The 24,128-nt window shown below is 46.8% G+C and overlaps 1 protein-coding gene across 3 annotated transcripts in view; it reads left to right on the top strand.

Moving 5' to 3' along the window:
* Positions 1–1,924: 1,924 nt before the first annotated feature.
* LOC141173008 (sialic acid-binding Ig-like lectin 14) overlaps positions 1,925–24,128 on the top strand; it is a 77,750-nt gene continuing 55,546 nt past the window's right edge. For all 3 annotated transcript variants that reach the window (XM_073657628.1, XM_073657627.1, XM_073657625.1), the window contains exon 1: positions 1,925–2,074. The gene's annotated coding sequence lies outside the window, so the exon portion shown is untranslated. The remainder of the gene's footprint in view (positions 2,075–24,128) is intronic.

Raw genomic sequence — 24,128 nt, 5'->3', positions numbered from 1 at the left:
ATCCATCCCCTGCCCCTCCCCCCACCCCGCTGTACACTCAAACTGCGTATTAACATTAATTTTCATCATTACTGAGAAAAAATCCAGTTATGATTTTGGTGCACGAACAGTTATCGAACATAACCTCGAACAGCCGAATTTTTCTCAAATCGTTCGTGTTCGCCGAACGGCTCGAACACCGCCCAAAACAGCTCGAATTTGAGATTGGCGAACAGTTCGAGTAGAACAACGCTCATCTCTATTAATGATTTTACATTGTGGAAGCTAGATTTTCTTTACTTGCAAGTTATACAGACAGCAGACTTATAGATTTTGACCAGACAACCACTTTAACTGTGATAGCCCCTTTGATTGGCTGTGCTAGGCCATGTGCTGTAACAGCTGCAGGGCATTATGTGGAAGCCCGATGCAATTAGTACACTGTGTGACCCTTCATCAGTGAGTAAAATGGCGCACAAGTTTTTTGTGGGAGTCGGGCAGTTCTTGAAAATTGAATCCCATAGTGTTCAAATTCATAGGGACCTAAAAATTTCCAAAAATCGTATTCAAAGTCAGTCTTGTGTGGATCGATTTACTCATCCCTGTTCAATATAGTCCAAATACAGCAAATGAGAGGAATGAGGAAAAAAACATTCACAATCACATGAATGAAAAAAGTTCTTTCTTAAATTCTGAATCTTGTACTGTATTTGTCTACTGTGCTGACTATCTCCGAAGCTGTAGTTTTGGCATATGGTGTCATTGAGTAGACCATGATCTCCTCTGTACAGCAAGGCATTTTTGAGTGAATTGTGAGACCATATATCCAAAAGCTAACGCATGGATGAAACTGGGTTATGGACCAGAGATTTTTTTTTATTGAGTCCTGATGCATTTAATTCACTAGGGGTGTAATTCGTTTTTCTCTTTCAGTCCATTTTTTTTTTAACAAAAAAAAATCTGGATTCACCTGAATCCATTTGGGTAACAAGCCTAACAGAGTTAGATAGCAACTTTATAGCAGAAAAATAACAATAGCTACAATTTGCTCATACTTGATAAACTGCTGGCAAACACTTCAGCAGCACTTCATGGAAACGGGCATTGCCTCCTTGTCTCCTTCACTTTGATGTGTTAATGCTTTAGACACTTCTCTTGTAACAGACCTTCCAGTCAGGAATAAACTCCTGCGCTCCCTTCTGCTGTATCTATTCGTCGCTCTTTTGGTGACTAACCTTCCCCTGAAGCCGATACACTTTTCACTCACAGAAATAAGCCGCTTTCCTCTCCCTCTATGGAGGCAATTCTCACTGTCTCTATTTAATGGTGGCTCTTTCATCCAGAAGGGCTTATCTATTCCTCATGTGGTACATTGCAACCTCTGAAGTGCAGGTGGAAACTTCATACATGTTTATCTGTAGCCACTGTATGAAATCCCCATCTACACTCAAGCAACATAAACTCAAACAACTCAAACATCAGCTCAGTGTGTTAACTATTTATGCTCATTATTAATCACTTCAGATAGTTCCTATTTTTGCCAGGGCATACTAGACCTGGGGCAATAACCCGACAAACTGTGTTAATGCACACAACAATCCCAGGAATTCACTGGAACTGTTCCAAATTTGTTGCAGCATAAATAGCATTATTACAGCGTCATTACATACAGCATGACCATGGCATTAGCACAGAACAGAACGGTTAAACAAGTGGCAACGAGGTCCAACAGCAAAAGTCTGTGATATTTGTAAGAAAGCACAAACCCAATTATAAACCTCCTGAAAGCTCCATCTCATGACTTGTGCTGAAAACTATCATAAGTAAATTATACCTAACACTCTTATCATGGCATCTGAAATTTCACAAATGAAATGATGAAGACAGATAATATAAAAGAAAAGAAGAAGTAAAGGAAGATTACACAGTAGGAAATTACAATACACAGACATGTTAAGCAATGAGTACAAGGAGGAACATGACGCTGACCAAAGCAAGCGGAAGATTCAAGAGTTAGACTCCATTGTGCTGGGAACAGGACGAGCGGAGATCAGCGGTGCCGGCTCTATACTCCTGATGTTATAGACTTTACACGGTGAGTGCAGATTGTTCTCTACCTTTATAGATAGAAGAGAGAAGCTTCTATCTGTTATATTTAATCTAAACCAGAAAGAAAGCGCAGGATATTACACGACTGACATCAGTCACTATAATGACACCGCACTGACGAGCCGTCACGTTCTCTATGAACTTTTACTTATTTTTACAATAAATTTAAACTACATAAATAAATAGATGAGAGATAGAAAATATATAATAGATAAATGATAGATAATAGATAGATAATAGATAGATAGATAATAGATAGATAATAGATAGATGATAGATAATAGATAGATAATAGATAATAGATAGATAATAGATAGATGATAGATAATAGATAGATAATAGATAGATAATAGATAGATAATAGATAGATAGATAATAGATAGATAATAGATAGATGATAGATTATAGATAATAGATAGATAATAGATAATAGATAGATAATAGATAGATGATAGATAATAGATAGATAATAGATAGATAATAGATAGATAATAGATAGATAATATATAAATGATAGATAATAGATAGATAATAGATAGATGATAGATAATAGATAATAGATAGATAATAGATAGATAATAGATAGATAATAGATCATAGATAGATAATAGATAAATAATAGATAGATAGATAGATAATAGATAGATAATAGATAGATAATAGATAGATAATAGATGATAGATAGATAATATATAAATGATAGATAATAGATAGATAATAGATAGATAATAGATAGATAGATAATAGATAGATGATAGATAGATGATAGATAATAGATAATAGATAGATAATAGATAATAGATAGATAATAGATAGATGATAGATAATAGATAGATAATAGATAGATAATATATAAATGATAGATAATAGATAGATAGATAATAGATAGATAATAGATAGATGATAGATAATAGATAATAGATAGATAATAGATAGATAATAGATAGATGATAGATAATAGATAGATAATAGATAGATGATAGATAGATAGATAATAGATAGATGATAGATAGATAGATAGATAATAGATAGATAAGAGATAGATAATAGATAGATAATAGATAGATAATAGATAATAGATAGATGATAGACAGATAATAGATAGATAATAGATAGATTATAGATAGATGATAGATAATAAATAGATAGATAATAGATAGATAATAGATAATAGATAGATGATAGATAATAGAAAATAGAAAATAGATATATGATAGATATTATAGACAGACAATAGATAGATAATAGATATATAGATAATAGATAAATAATAGATAGATAATAGATAATAAATAATAAATAGATAATAGATGATAGATAGATAATAGATAGATGATAGATAATAGATAGATAATAGATAGATAATATAATATATACAGTATATAATAGATAAATAATAGGTAATAGATAGATAATAGATAATAAATACAAGATAATATATAGATGATAGATATATAATAGATAATAGATAGATAATAGATAGATGATAGATAATAGATAGATAATAGATAGATAATAGATAATAGATAGATAATAGATAGATAGATAATAGATAGATGATACAATATATATAGATAATAGATAGATACTAGATAGATGATATATAATAGATAGATAATAGATAGATGATAAATAGATAATAGATAATAGATAGATGATATATAATAGATAGATAATAGCTAACAGATCGATAATAGATAGATAACAGATAATATATAGATAATACATAGATGATAGATAAATAGATTGATAATAGATAGTTAATAACTATATAACAGATAATAGATAGATAATAGATAGATAGATATATAGATAGATATAGATAGATAGATAGATAAATAGATAAATAGATAAATAGATAGATAGATAGATAGATAGATAGATAATAGATAGATAATAGATAGATAGATCATAGATAAATGCAGGTTTTAAGTTTATGACCACTTATAAAATGTGTTCAAAGTGCTGCCCATTGTGTTGGATTGTCAATGCAACCCTCTTCTCCCACTCTTGACACACTGATAGCAACACCGCAGAAGAAATGCTAGCACAGGCTTCCAGCATCCGTTGCTTCAGATGCTTGCTGAATGAAGCTAGGACAGCCACTGATGTTTCTTCATTACTGACAGTTTTCTTGCTTCCACATTTTGGCAAATCCAGCACTGAACCTGTTTCACAAAATTTGGCAAGCAGTTTGCTAACTGTAGCATGGGAGACGGATGGTCTCGTAGGGTGTCTTGCATTGAAATCTGCTGCAATGACCCGGGTACTGCGTTCACCAGACATTAGCACAATTTCTATCCTCTCCTAACGTGTTAACCTCTGCAACATGTCAATGGCTGTAAACAAGAGAAACTTGTAAATTACTCATGAAAGAATAAAGTTACGTTAAAACCAAGCACACCATTGTGTTTCTTATGAAATTCTCAATAAGTATGATGTGTCACATGACCCTCTTCCCATTGAAAAAAATAAAGTTGGATCCAAAATGGCCAACTTCAAAATGGCCGCCATGGTCACCACCCATCTGGAAAAGTTTTCCCCCTCCCATATACTAATGTGCCACAAATAGGAAGTTGATATCACCAAACATTCCCTTTTAATTTATGTGTATCCATATAAATGGCCCACCCTGTAGATAGGTAATAGATATGTAGCACCCTGAGGATTCGGCTGCTACAGGGGTATTGCACCTCAACCCAGAGGTGTGATATTCCACTCCCGGGTAAGGATGGAGTGTGGAACTGAGCTCGGTAGGCTGCATGCACTACACACATCCCATTTCCGAGGAGCAGACCGACGGTACTCCCACTTAGAAATGTGCAGGTACGACCGAGTCTGTTCCTGGCTGGAGTGGGAGGGGGGTGGTACATCCCAAGTAGTGTAGGGGCAGATAGGGGGAGCAGCCTGGGTAAAGATAGGAGCTCATTGGGTGCTGGTCACCTGAGCTCACACATAGAGGGTGTATATAAGGTGGGCACCAACTAAGATCAGGGTCAGTTGCAGAGAGGAAGTCTGAGAGCAGAGAAGAGAGACCCAGAGTGAGAGAGGAGAAGAGAGACCCAGAGGGGGAAACAGAAAAGAGGACTCCAAGAACCCAACTTAAATCCCCGGGTGAAGAGTCGGCACAGGGTACCGGAACCCAAGCTGGTGGGGGGCAAAACACACCCCAGCCAGAGACCGGAGACCGTGGGCAGCGTTTGTCACGGTCACCCATCACATCCACCCCGAAGGCACACCACATGAAGGGTCAGGGAACCCAAGGCCAAGGGTGTCCCAACAGAAGGCCCGAGGGAGCTGGACCTAGGTGGATCACTGGTGGGGACGGCCAGAGAACGGGACAGAAGGAGAGCTCAGGGCCACGCTCCGGACTTGTTTGGGGGTTGGCTGGATCCAGGACCTGGTGGACGCAGCACGGCTCGGGTGGTCACTCAAAGCTGGAGTGACCAGTACAACATCTGCAGTAAGTAAACACCCTTAACTGCACAACCCGACTCTGTCTTCATTGCCGTCTGCACCGCATCACCACAACCCCCATCCTCTGCACCTGTCCCCCCTGAGGCTATACCCCTCCCGTTGGGGGTTATCTCACCAAGCTGCGCACCCTCCATCAGCCTCAGCGGACCCTGCTGCAGCGGCGGCCACAGTGACCGCATCACAACGGGTGGCGTAGTCGACACAAAAGAACTCTTAATAACATCTGTAGGACTGCCACATAACACTGAGCTTGACGCCCTGGGCACGGGCCGGGTCACAGCCGCTCGGAGACTACAACCCCCCATCTGATCCGGTGCCGGGTATTCCCCTCAAAAAGGAATATGTCCCAGGGGGCGCGTCAACTTTGGCGTAGTCGGCAGGATTACGTGCCCGCAACACCCGGGTACTGCGTGCCTGAAGAAAAGAACAAGTTTACCTCAAGAAGAAGTCTCCTGCCGGTTCCGGAGGGTCCCCGCCATCGGACCCCATCACCAGTCGATTCCAGCCGGTTGTCCGCCATTAACAGCGTTTTCCCGCCATCTGCAGAGTTTCCCGCCACTGGGAAGCGATTCCCGCCATTTCCAAAGGTTTCCCGCCTTGGAAGAGCGGACGCCATTATGGGCGTGCCAGAGGGTGGCGAGAGGCCACCTCCCATCGTGGGCCAGGACCGAAAATGGCGCCAAAAGTGGAAACCGCCCCCACCAACAGAGACTGTGATGCTAGAGGTGTCTGTCAGCGTGAAAGAACCGCCCCTGGAGCTGACAGTCACCCAGTGGCCCCGGGACCGCCCTCGAAGTGGGAGGAGACGAAAGAAAAGAACGAAGATGGGTGCCGCCTGGAGCAGTCTGGAGCGAGCGCACCCGGAGACAAGAAGTCTAACGAGGAGTCTGGAGCGAGCGCACCCGGAGGCAAGAAGCTTGGAGAGGAGTAGCGGAGGAGCTTGCCCGGAGATGGAGAGAAAGCAGAACAGCACCGGCCCGCTGGCCAGGAGTCTGCTAGAGACCGAGGAAGGAGAGCAGAGCAGCACCGGCCCGCTGGCCAGGAGCCTGCTGGAAGAAGAGCAGAGCAGCACCGACCCGTTGGTCAGGAGCCTGCTGGAAACCACGACCCCACTAGGCCTAGTGGAGGTCCTTGCACAGCTCCCCCGAGACCGGGAGTGTGCACAGACTGCCCTGGAGGGCCTCGCACGGAGGATGGCCCGGGTACAGCGAGAGACATTGGCGGAGTGGAGCCGAGAGATGGCCCAGCAAATCAAGACCCGGAGCACGCCAGCCAAGATGAGGAGACAGACCGCCTCTGAGGATGGCGCGGGAGGACCCAAGGCCGGAGACGGCGCCGAGAAGGGAGCCGAGCGCATGGAGGCAGGTAAAGGGGACGCCTATACCCCAAGCCGGGAAACCGCCCACCTGCCCCAGCTCCCCGTCGCAGAGCCCGAAAGTCCCCCTGCTGTGCCCGTAGCCGCCATGTCACCGCTATGGACTAAGCCCCGACCGGAAGCCGCCGCAGCGACCCCTGTGACGTCACGCGCCTCGACCCGGAGCGTGACAAAGCAGGAAATACCACCAGCCTGGTCGCAAGGCCTAGTAACCCCGGGCGCCGCAATACCAACAGCGCCCCCTACCTCCGCGGAGCCCCCGGCCTGGTCGCAGGGCCAAGTAGCCCAGGGCGCCGCCGTCCTTACGGTGCCCTTCACCTTCCAGATACCCCAGGCCTGGCCGCAAGGCCCGGGCAACCCGGGCGCCAACACCACCGCGCCCATAAGACCAAGAGTGCCGCATCTGGGAGAGGACCTGTACGAAGCCAAAGGTAACCATAAAGCAAGAGCAGGAGGACGCCGTCGCTAAGGACAGCGAAGCAGAAGCTGTATATAGTTGCCCGTCGGGGCACAGTAAACTGAAACTGAAACTGAAACTGTTGCTGTTGCTAATATAGTCCCCGTTGGGACCAGCATGTGTGAACTGTTAACCCGTTTAACCCTTAAATCCCACTGACCGAGGACTGAGAGCGGTCATTCCTCCCTAATACCTGGCCGAGGACTGAGAGCGGCCACCTTCCCTTGTATATAGTTGCGCTTCCTAAAGCGCCCCCTACCGGTTTTATAGGAAAACCAGTTTTCTAGAGAGACTGTCGCACTTTACCCGGTCACACGTTGCACAGTGACCGGAGGAGGAGCCAGAGGCGACGAGAATGTTTTATTTGCTAATATATGTTGTTTTATATGTTTATGAAAAAAAAAATGTATGTTTGGTGTTTATGTCTTACAGCCCGAGGACGTGCTGTGATTTACCAGGGGGGAATGTAGCACCCTGAGGATTCGGCTGCTACAGGGGTATTGCACCTCAACCCAGAGGTGTGATATTCCACTCCCGGGTAAGGATGGAGTGTGGAACTGAGCTCGGTAGGCTGCATGCACTACACACATCCCATTTCCGAGGAGCAGACCGACGGTACTCCCACTTAGAAATGTGCAGGTACGACCGAGTCTGTTCCTGGCTGGAGTGGGAGGGGGGTGGTACATCCCAAGTAGTGTAGGGGCAGATAGGGGGAGCAGCCTGGGTAAAGATAGGAGCTCATTGGGTGCTGGTCACCTGAGCTCACACATAGAGGGTGTATATAAGGTGGGCACCAACTAAGATCAGGGTCAGTTGCAGAGAGGAAGTCTGAGAGCAGAGAAGAGAGACCCAGAGTGAGAGAGGAGAAGAGAGACCCAGAGGGGGAAACAGAAAAGAGGACTCCAAGAACCCAACTTAAATCCCCGGGTGAAGAGTCGGCACAGGGTACCGGAACCCAAGCTGGTGGGGGGCAAAACACACCCCAGCCAGAGACCGGAGACCGTGGGCAGAGTTTGTCACGGTCACCCATCACATCCACCCCGAAGGCACACCACATGAAGGGTCAGGGAACCCAAGGCCAAGGGTGTCCCAACAGAAGGCCCGAGGGAGCTGGACCTAGGTGGATCACTGGTGGGGACGGCCAGAGAACGGGACAGAAGGAGAGCTCAGGGCCACGCTCCGGACTTGTTTGGGGGTTGGCTGGATCCAGGACCTGGTGGACGCAGCACGGCTCGGGTGGTCACTCAAAGCTGGAGTGACCAGTACAACATCTGCAGTAAGTAAACACCCTTAACTGCACAACCCGACTCTGTCTTCATTGCCGTCTGCACCGCATCACCACAACCCCCATCCTCTGCACCTGTCCCCCCTGAGGCTATACCCCTCCCGTTGGGGGTTATCTCACCAAGCTGCGCACCCACCATCAGCCTCAGCGGACCCTGCTGCAGCGGCGGCCACAGTGACCGCATCACAACGGGTGGCGTAGTCGACACAAAAGAACTCTTAATAACATCTGTAGGACTGCCACATAACACTGAGCTTGACGCCCTGGGCACGGGCCGGGTCACAGCCGCTCGGAGACTACAACCCCCCATCTGATCCGGTGCCGGGTATTCCCCTCAAAAAGGAATATGTCCCAGGGGGCGCGTCAGATAGATAATAGACAATAGATAGATAATAGATAGATAATACATAGCTAATACATAGATATTAGATAGACAATAGATATATAGATAATAGATAGATAATAGATGATAGATATGTGGCACCCCAGGGGTCTGGTTTCCACAGTAACAGCAATGTTATGTCTGAGAGCAGGTGGGAGGTCTCTTGGTCAGGAATCCTATGCATGCCACACCTCCTGCCCAGTCCTGGGAGGGGAAGAACTTCCCCTATATAAACCTGGGGCTGAGGCAGGGTTAGAGGGTTGAGAGGGAGAGTTCAGCCAGGAGGGCTGACAGGGAGCTGTGGCTCCGGCTGGGCCCAGCTCCTGGGCCATGCCAGAAGTAGAGACAGAGAAGAGAAGCAGCTATGGGAAGAAACAACAGGAGCTCTGTGGGAGCAGTGCTACAAGGAGTCAGGGGCTGGCAGCTGCAGAGCTCGCCCTGACTGAGAAGTTATCACCGGACCCGGAGTCCGAGGCTGTGGGGACTAACTCCTATCCAGCAGCAGAAACCGACCGGCAGGGGATTGCAGGTCCTCTGGCCCAGAAACCCGAAGGCACGGTCACACGCGTGGGACCAGCACCGCCGTCGTGGAGCGGAAGCTACTAGAAGGCCCCGAGTCACCGGCCATACGGGTGAGCACCACACGGTACACTCAGGGACGTGGGCTACTTATACCCGCTTCTAGCAAGGTAGCCAGGAGAGTATCGTTAGTTTGGGAGGCCTACAACTCCGCCTGGCCAGGGGAGATCCCATCTGCTCAAGGACTGACCAGGCCCCAATCGCTAGCCAGTACTCCGGGAGGGTCTATCGTTGTCACCAGTAAAGACCCTGAACTACACCGTACCGTCTCTGAGTGGTTCCTGCTACCCCCATCATCCACGTCGGCTGCCCTGAGGCCATACCCCTCCCGTTGGGGGTTATACTATCACTAGTGTTGAGCCACCCCCGTAGTGTTCGAGTTCGGTTCGGTTCGTCGAACACCCGTGTGTTCGCCGAACTGTTCGTCGAACTGTTCGTCGAACACCTTCGAACACCGTTAAAACCAATGGCAGGCAAACAAAAACACATAGAAACACATAGAAAACACCTTCAAAGGTGTCCAAAAGCTGACAAACTGCTCAGAAGACACAACTAACACATGGAAAAGTGACAAGTACATATAGTCATGCGAAAAGAAAAGAGGTGGAGGAGTAAAAGGAGGGGGAGACACAGATATAGGCATGTCATGCCCTTCTAAAATCCAAAAAGTGAGAAGCCGAGACGGCCAGTCCGCTCCTGCCCGTGCCACCTCCGTGTCGCCGGGTTTGTGCCAGAGCCGCGGTGAACCCTGACGGCCAGCCCCCCTCTCCCAATACTTGTGCCTGTCCGCTGGTGGGTCGAGAGAGCCCCCCTGTGGTGGAGGCAGCTCTAAGCTTTTTAATTTAAATTGTCCCTCTAATTTGAATGAATAAACTTTAAATCCATTTACAAGGATCTATTGGAGGGCAAGTCTCATGCCAGCAGCCGCGTAATTCCAGCTCCAGTAGCGTCCACTAAAGCTGCTGCAGTTAAAAAGCTTTTATAAGGATCGAGCTCGGCTGTCCACCGCAAGGCATCCTAGTACCAGTCCCAGCCCCTATGCCTTGGGGTGCCTCCTGATGCTCTTCACTAAGTATCCCGTGGTCCCGAAGCATTTCCTTTGAAAAAATTAAGTGTCCAAACTACAGGTGGTGTAGCTTGCTTAACAGCCGGGATAATCCGCTGACTAGCAGACACTGCTACTAGGCACAAAGTATTTCCTGGGCTAGATGCAGTTAAAAATTTGTAAGTAGATACTCTCGTTGGATGCTGAGAAATCATTCCATAGAGTCTCCTGGCACGCCATATATGATTCTCTTAAAAAGCTTGGGGTAGGGGTCTAGGGGACCCTTTTATAGCCAAAATCACGGCCCTGTATCACAATACGTCACCTAGGCTGAAGATAAATGGAACTGTAGCACCGAGGGCTCGGTTGCTACAGACGTATTGCACCTCACCCAGAGGTGTGATATCTCACTCTCAGATAAGGATGGAGTGTGGATCAGGACCCGACACCTGCATGCATTACACCACATTGCCGTGGGGCAGGGCGACCAATATGCCCCTGAGATGGGCACGACAGTCCCTGTCCCTGGCTGGAGTGGGGGGAGGGAACACTGAGGAAGGGGAACCCTGCAGTGCAGGAGCAGGGAGGAAGCAGTTCCTGGGTGCATTGAGAAGGGAGTATAAAAGGTGGGCACCATCTTAGTTCAGTGCAGAGAAGTCTGAGCAGAAGTGGCAGGGAGCAGGGGCTCTGCATGAGCTCTGCTCCGGAGGTGGGCCTAGTAACAGAGGCCCAGGCCTGCAAGAGGGAGAAGGAAGGAAGAGGAGCGGAGAAGGCTCCAGGAACGAGGAATGAAGGGATCCCAGGGGTGCGGACGGGCGAGTCGCCACCGCACGCCCGAATCCACCTGCGTGGAGGGGTCAGGCCAAAGGGGGAGACCGGTCCCCGAACTAGTGGAGGCAGGAAACGACCCTCAGCTAGAAACCGGAGGCTCTGACATTTTATGTGGCGCAGCCCCTTGCTCCACCCGCTAGGAAGGCACCACATAGGGTCAGGGAAACTGGCGCCAAGTTTACCAAGAGGAGGCCCGAGGCAGCCGGACAGAAGTGTTGGTAAGAAAGGCCAGACAAAGGACACACAAAGGGGGTCCTGTGAAGCGCTCCAAAGTTATCTGGGAGTTGTCTGAGCCCCTCACCTGGTGAGCACAGTACGATGTGGGCAGCCGTTACCTGCAGACGTGGTCTGGATAATAAGAACTGTGAGTAAAGGCCCTGAACTGCATCACTGACTCCGTGTCGTTACTGCTGCTGCCCTGCACCATCACCCCCATCCTCCGCATACACTGCCCTGAGGCTATACTCCTCCCGTGGGGAGTTATGCTACGCTCTGCTGCACCCACAACACCAGCCTTAGCGGTCTGCCCTGTAGCGGCGGTTCACTCTGACTGCAATCCACGGGTGGCGTAGTCGGACATTTAAACATCAAAACCACATAAATAGTTCCGCCACTGGTTTGACCGCCCTGAGCCACGGAACCGGATCGCCGCCACGAAGACTACAACCACCAGCATCCACCAAAAAGGGTCCGGCTCCGGGTGTCCCAAGGCCCAGGGGGTGCGTCAGAACATTTTCATCACCTTTCACAATCACCAATGGGACAAGGCAGGGATGTCCTCTGTCCCCTCTCTTATACATCCTAGTGACGGAGCACCTGCTCTCATCAATTCGCCATAACCCCAATATTAGGTGGATTGAGGTGGGAGGCACCGAGTACAAGTGCTCTCTATTTGCTGATGATGTCCTAGTATATATCACTCAATCACATATATCCATCCCTGCTGTTATGGCTGAAATAGATCACTTTGTTACATGGTAAAATTTTAAAATCAATGCAGCGAAGTCTGAGGCCCTCGATGTCTCCCTCCCTAAATCCATATAGGATTCCATCCAGTCCAACTTTCCCTTTGCCTGGCCCTCACAGGGTATCAAATACTTAGGAATTCCTATTCATAGAGACCTCTCCCATATATGTTATCTTAATTTTGGGCCCTTTATTGAACAATTCCATACAGACCACGGTTGGCAAGTTAGAACTGTAAGATTCACTACGTGAACCACTGGTGTTTTGTGGAAAAGCACATGTACACCGCGTTCCAAATTATTATGCAAAAAGTGTTTAGGAGTGATAAGGGAAGAATTTGTTTGTTTGTCAGTTAAACTCATTGATGGTGATGTGTGTCAGGGCTCTTTATATCACTGTAAGCAATTGCAGACACCTGTGCTAATTAGTTTGGCAGGTGTGTCCAATGAAAGGCAAGACTACTTAAGAAGGCTCTCTCACATTATTAAGCAGCCTACATTTTCTGCCAAAATGGGAAAGAAAAAGGATGTGTCGGCTGCTGAGAAGCAACAAATTGTGGAGTGTTTAGGTCAAGGCATGACTACAATCAACATTGTGCGATGATCAGGATGAAGTGTCTTGGCAATCAAGAAGTATGTAGCTGATTCACAGTACACACGTGTGCGTGCTGATAAGGGCAAATTGAGGACTCTTTCCTACAGGCAATTACGTCAGGTTGAAAGAGCAGCGGCAAAAAAGCCTTGTCATAGCAGCAGACAAGTTTTTGAAGCTGCTTGTGCCTCCAACGTCCCCCGAACAACAAGATGCAGGGTCCTTCAGAGGTTTGCAGCTGTGCATACGCCATCCTGTCGACCTCCTCTATCCACTTCACACAAGCAGAAACGGCTCCAGTGGGCCAAACATTACATGAAGACTGATTTCAAAACTGTTTTGTTCACGGATGAGTGCCGTGCAGCGCTCGATGGTCCAGATGAATGGAGTGGAGGATGGCTGGTTGATGGACACCCCACGCAAACACGGCTACAGCGCCAACAAGGAGGACTTGGAGTAATGTTTTGGGCTGGAATCATGGGGAGAGAGATTGTCGGCCCCTTTAGGATCCCTGAAGGCGCTAAAGATGAACTCCATAATGTATGTGGATTTTCTCAAACAGCACTTCCTGCCATGGTTCAAGAAGAAGAACTGTGTATTTCACAGCAAGATCATTTTTCTGCATGATAATGCATCATCTCATGCTGCACATAAAACATCTGCATCTCTGGCTGATATGGGCATAAAAGGGGACAAACTTATGGTGTGACCCCCATGCTCCCCTGACCTCTACCCCATTCAGAACCTTTGGAGCATCATTAAAAGGAGTGTCTATGATGGCGGGAGGCAGTTCACATCTAAGCAACAGCTCTGGGAGGGTATTCTGTCCTCATGCAAAACAATTGAAGCAGAAACCATCCAAAACCTGACAAATTCAATGGACGAGAGAGTTCAGAAACTCCTTTCGAACAAGGGGTCCTATGTGAAAATGTAACATCACCTAGAATAAAGTTTTGAGTTGAAAACTGTTTGATTTCAGTTTCTAACAACCTGCTAATGCTTATAATTTCAAAAATGACCATTTTTTTGGTCTTTATTAAAATGAAAAGGTTGATCGAAAAGTTTGGGGGAATCTAAGAGTGTGGCAACCCAGTAGTCATGATTACTTCGAATTCTGACAATATGAGGGTCATGCTGCAGGTAGTGCAGCAAGAAGGCACTTATGTGTCTTACGCATCTCGGAGCCCCAAAATTATTTTCCGGGCTAGATGCAGCTAAAAATTATTTTTAATTTTAAATCTGGTGAAGCTTATTATAGATGGCCTAATAGGATCAGTGCTGCACACTGCTACAAAGCCCAAATTATTTTCCAGTCAAGATACAGATAAACATGATTAGTAATTTGAAAGCTTAAAACGGTTGGTAGGGTGATTTTAACCAATCATCAAGCTTTTACTCTCCCCAGGATGACACAGGGGTAGAAAAGTCGTTTCGGATCCATGATTTGTTCATCTTTATGAACGTGAGTCTGTCTACATTATCAGTGGAGAGCCGCGTGCGCTTATCTGTCAGCACACCACCAGCAGCGCTGAACACACGTTCAGACAGAACGCTGGCTGCGGGGCATGACAAGATCTCCAAGGCGTAAGTGGCTAGCTCCGGCCATTTATCCAGATTGGAAGCCCAAAAAGAGCAAGGGTCCAGTGACACAGTCGTGGCTTCAATGTTTACTTGGAGATACTCCTGTACCATCGTCTCTAGGCGTTGACTATGTGTCAGACTTCTTGTCTCCTGTGGCCTTGCAAAGGATGGGCTAAAAAAGCGGTGAAATGATTCCGCAAAATTGATGTTACCAGCAGATACTGTGGTTCTGTTACGGTTTGAGTGCTGAACACTTGACGGTCCCACGGTTGGCAAGTTGGAACTGTGAGATTCACTACGTGCACCACTGGTATTTTGTGGAAAAGCACATGTAAGATTCTGCAACAGTCTCTGCTGATACTCCTGCATGCGTGCATCCCTTTCTATGGCAGGAATAATTTCTGCAAATTTACTTTTGTACCGGGGATCTAACAGTGTGGCAACCCAGTAGTCAGGATTATTTCTAATTCTCACAATTCGAGGGTCATGTTGCAGGTAGTGCAGCAAGAAGGCACTCATGTGTGTTGCGCATCCAGGAGCACCAAGTCCCTGTTGTGTTGGTGGCGAGGTAACAATCATGCTTCCTTCCTCTGTCCTCTCCCCCCAACCTCGCACAACAGAAATGTGATCAAGGTCTCCCTCATCTGATGAGTCTTCCATCAGTTCGTCCTCCACTTCTTCCTGGGCTCCTGCACCTTCCTCACTAGTTTGGCTGCTACCATGCGCCCTGGTAAAATTATCTCCCCCACCCTCACATGCCTGCCGCCCTGGTGCTGCCGACCGTCTGGACCTTGCAGATGTTAGCCCTTCCGCATACAGCTCCTCCTCCTCTACTTCCTCCACCTCCTCTTGTGCCACCACCTGACTCCGAATTCTGTTTAACATGTGCTCCAGCATGTAAATCACCGGAATAGTCATGCTGATAATGGCATCGTCAGCACTAAACATCTTCGTCGCCATTTCAAAACTGTGCAGAAGGGTGCATAGGTCCCTGATCTGAGACCACTCCTCCAGCGTGATTTGCCCCACCTCTGAATCTCGTTGGCCCAGGCTATATGTCAGAACGTATTGCACCAGGGCTTGTCGGTGCTGCCACAGTCGCTGCAACATGTGCAGAGTTGAATTCCACCGGGTAGGCACATCGCATTTTAGCCGGTGAAGTGGCAGGCCCAACGACTTCTGTAGAGATGTAAGTCGCTGAGCTGCGGGATGCGAACGGCGGAAGTGAGCACACAGCGACCGTGCCCTCTGCAGAAGGCCATCTAGTCTGGGATAGTGGGCTAAAAATTGCTGGACAACCAGGTTCAACACGTGAGCCATACAAGGCACGTGTGTGACATTGCCCCGGCGAAGGGCCGCACCCAGGTTTGCAGCATTGTCGCACACGGCCTTCCCTGGTTTCAGGTCCAGTGGAGACAACCATTCATGAAATTGGTTCTCCAGAGCTGACCACAACTCCTCAGCTGTGTGACTCACATTTCCCAGACATTTCAATGTAAAAACCGCCTGATGACGTTGAGCCCTACTGCCAGCATAGTAAGGAGGTGTGCAGGATCCCTTCTGCGCAGTTAGAAAGCTTGTGGCATGACCAGACAGGCTTTGGGTGCAGGTGGAAGACCGAGAGGAGGTTGAGGAGGCAGAAGCAGTGGAGGAAAAATGACATAAAGAGGATTGACGCACAACTCGTGGGAACGGCAAAACTTGGACAGCAGCCCCTTGTCCTGCTGTCACCATAGTTACCCAGTGCCCAGTCAGCGACATGTAACGCCCCTGTCCATGCCTACTCGTCCAAGTGTCTGTGGTGAAATGCACCCTGTCACACACAGTGTTTCTCAAAGAAGCGGTGATGTTGTGTGCGACATGCTGGTGGAGCGCAGGCACACCTTTCTTTGAGAAGTAGTGCCGACTGGGCATCTGGTACTGGGGCACTGCGACGGACATAAGGTCTCGAAAATCCTCTGTGTCCACCAGGCGGAAAGGCAGCATTTCTGTAGCCAAGAGCTTGCAGATGGTGAAATTCAACCTCTTAGCTTTCTCATGGCTAGGAGGAAATGGTCTTTTACTTGTCCACATCTGAGGGACCGAGGGCTGGCTATTGTGCTTAGACGGGGTTGATAAGGGTGTCCCCGGTAGAGATGAGCGTTGTTCTACTCGAACTGTTCACCAATCTCAAATTCGAGCTGTTTTGGGCGGTGTTCGAGCCGGTCGGCGAACACGAACAATTTGAGAAAAATTCGGCTGTTCGAGGTTATGTTCGATAACTGTTCGTGCACCAAAATCATAACTGGATTTTTTCTCAGTAATGATGAAAATTAATGTTAATACGCAGTTTGAGTGTACAGCGGGGCGGAGGGAGGGGCAGGGGATGGATCTCTGCAGGAACAATGAAGATCTCCATTTTTTTTTCTCTTTCCCGCATTTGCAGTGGGGAGGTGCAATCTGTCAGCCTATCAGCAGCGCACACACGGAGCGAAGTGCTTTTTTTCACACAAGCAAGGGCATGTGTGATTGGCAGTGTATGTCACATGTCCTTGCCCTATAAGACCAAGCCATTTTCCCCGTCGCCACCATTTTCTCACTGCTGCAGCTGCGTGTTAGACGGCACCGCTGTTGCTGTGTGCGCTATACCTTGTTAATTTCAAGCCAATTTTCGCACAAATATACAGATAGCTTGGGAGTAGGGAATAGTTGTGATTGCAGTCCTTTTAAGGACTAGGTTACAGCATTTCCTACGACTTTTATCAGGCAGGTCTGTGCTCTTAAATAGATAGATTGTGGGAGTAAAGACTAATTGTAATTGGAGTCCTTTTCAGGACTAGGTTACATCAGTTCCTATCAGTTTTTGCCAGGCAGGTCTGTGCCAGTGCTGTGCAAGTTTTTTTCACAGCATTTGGCTGAATCTAGCAAAGCTAATCCTTTTTGGCCTATTGCAGAGTGTGTTAGTCAGTGGAGTAGCCTATCTGTGTTGCAAGATATACCACCTGTGTATAGAATACCAATTTTTTTACTGCACCTAGTGAAGTAAAATCTTTTGGGCATAGCATCATTCTATTAGTCCATCTATACTGACCTCCATCAGGTTGCAAACTGAATATAATTTTTTTCTGCATCTAGCTCTGAAAAAATATTTGGGCTTCTAGCGGTGTGTGGGACTTGGTCTATTAGTCCATCTATACTGACCTCCATCAGGTTGCAAATTAAAAATAATTTTTTTCTGCATCTAGCTCTGAAAAAATATTTGGGCTTCTAGCAGTGTGTGGGACTTGGTCTATTAGTCCATCTATACTGACCTCCATCAGGTTGCAAATTAAAAATAATTTTTTTCTTCATTTAGCTCTGAAAAAATATTTGGGCTTCTAGCAGCGTGTGGGACTTGTTCTATTAGTCCATCTATACTGACCTCCATCAGGTTGCAAATTAAAAATATTTTTTTTCTGCATCTAGCTCTGAAAAAATATTTGGGCTTCTAGCAGTGTGTGGGACTTGGTCTATTAGTCCATCTATACTGACCTCCATCAGGTTGCAAATTAAAGATAATTTTTTTCTGCATCTAGCTCTGAAAAAATATTTGGGCTTCTAGCAGTGTGTGGGACTTGGTCTATTAGTCCATCCATACTGACCTCCATCAGGTTGCAAATTGAATAAAAAAAATTTCTGCATCTAGCTCTGAAAAAATATTTGGGCTTCTAGCGGTGTGTGGGACTTGATCTATTAGTCCATCTATACTGACCTCCATCAGGTTGCAAATTAAAAATAATTTTTTTCTGCATCTAGCTCTGAAAAAATATTTGGGCTTCTTGCAGTGTGTGGGACTTGGTCTATTAGTCCATCTATACTGACCTCCATCAGGTTGCAAATTAAAAATATTTTTTTTCTGCATCTAGCTCTGAAAAAATATTTGGGCTTCTAGCAGTGTGTGGGACTTGGTCTATTAGTCCATCTATACTGACCTCCATCAGGTTGCAAATTAAAAATAATTTTTTTCTGCATCTAGCTCTGAAAAAATATTTGGGCTTCTAGCAGTGTGTGGGACTTGGTCTATTAGTCCATCTATACTGACCTCCATCAGGTTGCAAATTAAAAATATTTTTTTTCTGCATCTAGCTCTGAAAAAATATTTGGGCTTCTAGCAGTGTGTGGGACTTGGTCTATTAGTCCATCTATACTGACCTCCATCAGGTTGCAAATTGAATAAAAAAATTTTCTGCATCTAGCTCTGAAAAAATATTTGGGCTTCTAGCGGTGTGTGGGACTTGGTCTATTAGTCCATCTATACTGACCTCCATCAGGTTGCAAATTAAAAATATTTTTTTTCTGCATCTAGCTCTGAAAAAATATTTGGGCTTCTAGCAGTGTGTGGGACTTGGTCTATTAGTCCATCTATACTGACCTCCATCAGGTTGCAAATTAAAAATAATTTTTTTCTGCATCTAGCTCTGAAAAAATATTTGGGCTTCTAGCAGTGTGTGGGACTTGGTCTATTAGTCCATCTATACTGACCTCCATCAGGTTGCAAATTAAAAATAATTTTTTTCTGCATCTAGCTCTGAAAAAATATTTGGGCTTCTAGCAGTGTGTGGGACTTGGTCTATTAGTCCATCTATACTGACCTCCATCAGGTTGCAAATTGAATAAAAAAATTTTCTGCATCTAGCTCTGAAAAAATATTTGGGCTTCTAGCGGTGTGTGGGACTTGGTCTATTAGTCCATCTATACTGACCTCCATCAGGTTGCAAATTAAAAATAATTTTTTTCTGCATCTAACCCAGCCAATAGTTTTGGCCTAATACCACAGTTTGGCCACTCAGCTCTGCTCGGTTACCATCCATTGTTTTTTTGTGCAAACAACTCCAGAGTTGTGAATTAGTTAACCACCAAAATGAGTGGAAAAAGGCCTGCTGCTGGTGGAAAGGGGAATAGGCGTGTTGGGAAGGGGAAAAAAGGTTGTGTCCGTGGGGTAGGTGCAGAAGAAAGACCATCTTCCAGCCAAACTAAAATGTCTACTTCTTTTAGCGGACAATGTGATAAGATCCCTTTCTTACGGCCACGCCAATCGCTACAAATTCCAGATGAGGCACAAAAACAGCAGGTGATTCAACGGATATCAAGTGCTCCTTTAAGTGGGCTCTCCTCCACATCAACTTCAACATCACAAATACTCCAGTCCTCAAAGGTGTCACCCAAATCGCACTTGCTTCCTCACAGCTCCCAAATCTCCAGCTGCCCGTCTGAGTATGAGGTAGAACAGATGGTTGAGTCTGCAGAGCTGTTTACTCATACTATAGCCTGGGAATCAGAGGTCGACTCCAGCGCTTCTGTGAATCCAGACGAGGAAATGATCTGCACTGATGCCCAGAATCTTTATGAGTCGGATCCAGGACCAGACGCAGAAGGTTCTGACCATAATGTAGACCCTCATTCCCAAACTGTAACTCCTGTTGGTGGAGACAATGAGGAAGACGATGATAAGACTCAAATACCTGATTGGAGCGACAACTTTAGTTTTTTGTCAGGGCAGGAACAGGTTGGCTCTGAGGACGACGGGTGTGATAACGCACAGGGTGATGATGATGAGGTCGGAGATCCCACTTACTGTCAACCCACAGTCAGCCAAGAGATGAGGTCAGCAGAGGAGGTGGAGGAAGATGCTAGTGACGACGAGGTCAGGTTGCGCCTTCCTGGACAGAGACGTAGTACTGGAAGCACGTCAACAACTGCATCCTCAAACACAACTCTGCCTCTCACCACAAGTCGTGGTGGCTCTTCAGGTCGCATGGGTGCTAAGCCTTGCATAGCCTGGGCATTTTTTCAGATCGATAAAGATGACCCAACTCGTGTTATCTGTAACATTTGTCAGCAAAAGCTAAGTAGAGGCCAAAAAATACATAGTTTGAGTACTTCATGCATGAACCGGCACATGGACATGAAGCATAAGTTGCAGTGGGAAGCTCAGTGTGCTACAATGCGGTCTAGCCGGCCGGGCCAACCACCGTCTGCCATATCTTGTGCATCCGCGGCCTCTTCATCCTCTGTGACTGGGGGGACAGCAGTCACACCTGTTTTGGGGCGCAGACCTGCCACCTCTTTACCCGCAACAGCCAGCGTGATTGGCAGGTCATCATTTTCTTTGGAGGTGGTAACACCAGCTGGTCTTGAGCGCTGTCCGACATCGATAGCACCACCTTTGGATCAAGGCAACCTAACATGTCCACCTGCATCTTCCTCACAGACCGGCAGTTTGCCGGGGACACCCTTATCAACCCCGTCTAAGCACAATAGCCAGCCCTCGGTCCCTCAGATGTGGACAAGTAAAAGACCATTTCCTCCTAGCCATGAGAAAGCTAAGAGGTTGAATTTCACCATCTGCAAGCTCTTGGCTACAGAAATGCTGCCTTTCCGCCTGGTGGACACAGAGGATTTTCGAGACCTTATGTCCGTCGCAGTGCCCCAGTACCAGATGCCCAGTCGGCACTACTTCTCAAAGAAAGGTGTGCCTGCGCTCCACCAGCATGTCGCACACAACATCACCGCTTCTTTGAGAAACTCTGTGTGTGACAGGGTGCATTTCACCACAGACACTTGGACGAGTAGGCATGGACAGGGGCGTTACATGTCGCTGACTGGGCACTGGGTAACTATGGTGACAGCAGGACAAGGGGCTGCTGTCCAAGTCTTGCCGTCCCCACGAGTTGTGCGTCAATCCTCTTTATGTCATTTTTCCTCCACTGCTTCTGCCTCCTCAACCTCCTCTCGGTCTTCCACCTGCACCCAAAGCCTGTCTGGTCATGCCACAAGCTTTCTAACTGCGCAGAAGGGATCCTGCACACCTCCTTACTATGCTGGCAGTAGGGCTCAACGTCATCAGGCGGTTTTTACATTGAAATGTCTGGGAAATGTGAGTCACACAGCTGAGGAGTTGTGGTCAGCTCTGGAGAACCAATTTCATGAATGGTTGTCTCCACTGGACCTGAAACCAGGGAAGGCCGTGTGCGACAATGCTGCAAACTTGGGTGCGGCCCTTCGCCGGGGCAATGTCACACACGTGCCTTGTATGGCTCACGTGTTGAACCTGGTTGTCCAGCAATTTTTAGCCCACTATCATAGACTAGATGGCCTTCTGCAGAGGGCACGGTCGCTGTGTGCTCACTTCCGCCGTTCGCATCCCGCAGCTCAGCGACTTACATCTCTACAGAAGTCGTTGGGCCTGCCACTTCACCGGCTAAAATGCGATGTGCCTACCCGGTGGAATTCAACTCTGCACATGTTGCAGCGACTGTGGCAGCACCGACAAGCCCTGGTGCAATACGTTCTGACGTATAGCCTGGGCCAACGAGATTCAGAGGTGGGGCAAATCACGCTGGAGGAGTGGTCTCAGATCAGGGACCTATGCACCCTTCTGCACAGTTTTGAAATGGCGACGAAGATGTTTAGTGCTGACGATGCCATTATCAGCATGACTATTCCGGTGATTTACATGCTGGAGCACATGTTAAACAGAATTCGGAGTCAGGTGGTGGCACAAGAGGAGGTGGAGGAAGTAGAGGAGGAGGAGTTGTATGCGGAAGGGCTAACATCTGCAAGGTCCAGACGGTCGGCAGCACCAAGGCGGCAGGCATGTGAGGGTGGGGGAGATGGTTTAACCAGGGCGCATGGTAGCAGCCAAACTAGTGAGGAAGGTGCAGGAGCCCAGGAAGAAGTGGAGGACGAACTGATGGAAGACTCATCAGATGAGGGAGACCTTGATCACATTTCTGTTGTGCGAGGTTGGGGGGAGAGGACAGAGGAAGGAAGCATGATTGTTACCTCGCCACCAACACAACAGGGACTTGGTGCTTCTGGATGCGCAACACACATGAGTGCCTTCTTGCTGCACTACCTGCAACATGACCCTCGAATTGTGAGAATTAGAAATAATCCTGACTACTGGGTTGCCACACTGTTAGATCCCCGGTACAAAAGTAAATTTGCAGAAATTATTCCTGCCATAGAAAGGGATGCACGCATGCAGGAGTATCAGCAGAGACTGTTGCAGAATCTTACATGTGCTTTTCCACAAAATACCAGTGGTGCACGTAGTGAATCTCACAGTTCCAACTTGCCAACCGTGGGACCGTCAAGTGTTCAGCAATCAAACCGTAACAGAACCACAGTATCTGCTGGTAACATCAATTTTGCGGAATCATTTCACCACTTTTTTAGCCCATCCTTTGCAAGGCCACAGGAGACAAGAAGTCTGACACATAGTCAACGCCTAGAGACGATGGTACAGGAGTATCTCCAAGTAAACATTGAAGCCACGACTGTGTCACTGGACCCTTGCTCTTTTTGGGCTTCCAATCTGGATAAATGGCCGGAGCTAGCCACTTACGCCTTGGAGATCTTGTCATGCCCCGCAGCCAGCGTTCTGTCTGAACGTGTGTTCAGCGCTGCTGGTGGTGTGCTGACAGATAAGCGCACGCGGCTCTCCACTGATAATGTAGACATACTCACGTTCATAAAGATGAACAAATCATGGATCCGAAACGACTTTTCTACCCCTGTGTCATCCTGGGGAGAGTAAAAGCTTGATGATTGGTTAAAATCACCCTACCAACCGTTTTAAGCTTTCAAATTACTAATCATGTTTATCTGTATCTTGACTGGAAAATAATTTGGGCTTTGTAGCAGTGTGCAGCACTGATCCTATTAGGCCATCTATAATAAGCTTCACCAGATTTAAAATTAAAAATAATTTTTAGCTGCATCTAGCCCGGAAAATAATTTTGGGGCTCCGAGATGCGCAAGACACATAAGTGCCTTCTTGCTGCACTACCTGCAGCATGACCCTCATATTGTCAGAATTCGAAGTAATCATGACTACTGGGTTGCCACACTCTTAGATCCCCCAAACTTTTCGATCAACCTTTTCATTTTAATAAAGACCAAAAAAAATGGTCATTTTTGAAATTATAAGCATTAGCAGGTTGTTAGAAACTGAAATCAAACAGTTTTCAACTCAAAACTTTATTCTAGGTGATGTTACATTTTCACATAGGACCCCTTGTTCGAAAGGAGCTTCTGAACTCTCTCGTCCATTGAATTTGTCAGGTTTTGGATGGTTTCTGCTTCAATTGTTTTGCATGAGGACAGAATACCCTCCCAGAGCTGTTGCTTAGATGTGAACTGCCTCCCGCCATCATAGACACTCCTTTTAATGATGCTCCAAAGGTTCTGAATGGGGTAGAGGTCAGGGGAGCATGGGGGTCACACCATAAGTTTGTCCCCTTTTATGCCCATATCAGCCAGAGATGCAGATGTTTTATGTGCAGCATGAGATGGTGCATTATCATGCAGAAAAATGATCTTGCTGTGAAATACACGGTTCTTCTTCTTGAACCATGGCAGGAAGTGCTGTTTGAGAAAATCCACATACATTATGGAGTTCATCTTTAGCGCCTTCAGGGATCCTAAAGGGGCCGACAATCTCTCTCC

Source organism: Phyllobates terribilis, unplaced genomic scaffold (genome assembly GCF_046119375.1).
Source record: "Phyllobates terribilis strain yellow unplaced genomic scaffold, ASM4611937v1 Scaffold_12__6_contigs__length_324123572, whole genome shotgun sequence".
Lineage (NCBI taxonomy): Eukaryota > Metazoa > Chordata > Amphibia > Anura > Dendrobatidae > Phyllobates > Phyllobates terribilis.
Note: the sequence above shows the minus strand (reverse complement) of the source record. Positions and strands in the feature narration are given on the sequence as shown.